The sequence below is a fragment of the Phyllostomus hastatus genome, unplaced genomic scaffold (genome assembly GCF_019186645.2).
Source record: "Phyllostomus hastatus isolate PE091 unplaced genomic scaffold, TTU_PhHast_1.1 phas_contig_5, whole genome shotgun sequence".
In the NCBI taxonomy this organism is placed as follows: Eukaryota; Metazoa; Chordata; class Mammalia; order Chiroptera; family Phyllostomidae; genus Phyllostomus; species Phyllostomus hastatus.
This window is the reverse complement of record NW_025333897.1, coordinates 4,895,431-4,896,811: the sequence shown is the minus strand read 5'-3', so window position 1 is coordinate 4,896,811 and position 1,381 is coordinate 4,895,431. Positions and strand designations below refer to the sequence as shown.

Below are 1,381 nucleotides of genomic sequence, written 5' to 3'. Positions count from 1 at the left end.
ATGAAAGGCAAGGACCTACATCCAAGATTGTTCTATCCAGCAAAGCTATCATTTAGAATGGAGGGGCTGGTAAAGTGCTTCCCAGATAAGGTCAAGTTAAAGGAGTTCACCATCACCAAGCTCTTATTATATGAAATGTTAAAAGGATTTATCTAAGAAAAAAGAAGATGATAAAAAACATGAACAGTAAAATGACAACAAACTACAACTATCAGCAGCTGAACCTAAAACAAAAACAAAAATGAACTAAGCAAACAACTAGAACAGCGACAGAATCACATAAATGGAGATCTCATGGAGGGTTATCAGCAGGGAGGGGGCAGAGAATGGGGGAAAAGTTACAGGGAGTAAGAAGCATAAATGATAGGCACAAAATAGACAGGGGGAGGTTACAAATAGTATGGGAAATGGAGAAACCAAAGAACTTATATGTACGACCCATGGACATGAACTAAGGAGGGGGGAATGCTGAAGGGAGGGGTGGTGGAGGGACGAGGGGAATAAAGGGGAGAAAAAAAGGAACAACTATAAGGCATAATCAATAAAATGTATTTAAAGAAAAGCATATATATATTCTTTTCTTTTTTTACACTTCACTGAAAACATTTCATTGGTCTTGTAGATGGAAATGGGAATTTATTTGCCAGGAAGGATTATCCCATTGTACTTCTGTGGGACCCAGTGCATGGCCTCCTCTTTGCTGATTCTGTGTGGCCTCAGAACACCCTGTCCTGTGCTTCTCGTCTGCGATGCTGAAACCTGGCCCACCCAACACTGCACAGAAATCCAGGCTGTAAATACAGGTGCTTGGGTCATATTTGACCCCCAGACTGATGTGTTTCTGAACCCAAACCAAAGATTTCAGTATCTGAAATGTTATTTTTTCATAATTTGTACTCTCACACTTTTAGACCTGTCTTCAATATTTCTTCTGCCTTTGCCCCACGGACCATGTGGTGATGACAGTCTATTCATTTCTCCTGATAACATAGGATCCGATGGCACATCTGACTTTGGAGAACACTCTATGACCTTGGCTGCTCAGCTCAGTCTGTCTCCACTTTCCCCAACACAGATGTTGAGGCAGAGCTTGCTGATGTAAAGTTTCTGCATGGGGTTCTCCTTTTCACCTTGATCTTGTGTCATGATGAGAAACAGGAAGAGCCATGTACATATCCTTAAGACAACACCAAATACATATTCTTAAGGCAACAGAGAAATCCCACTTATGACTGCAGAACTATTATATACTCAATGTAGAAGACTTACAAAAAACTAAAAAATAAGTCCTCCCAAACATCAACACCAAGAGATAATCACTCTTTTGAAATTTAAAATTTTGGAATAATTTTAACCTTAAAATAATTTGCAAATATTGTTG

The 1,381-nt window shown here is 39.4% G+C and overlaps 1 pseudogene; it reads right to left on the bottom strand.

The window, feature by feature from the left end:
• Positions 1-636: 636 nt before the first annotated feature.
• On the bottom strand, positions 637-1,146 carry LOC123823902 (annotated as a pseudogene).
• Between the last annotated feature and the right edge of the window lie 235 nt (positions 1,147-1,381).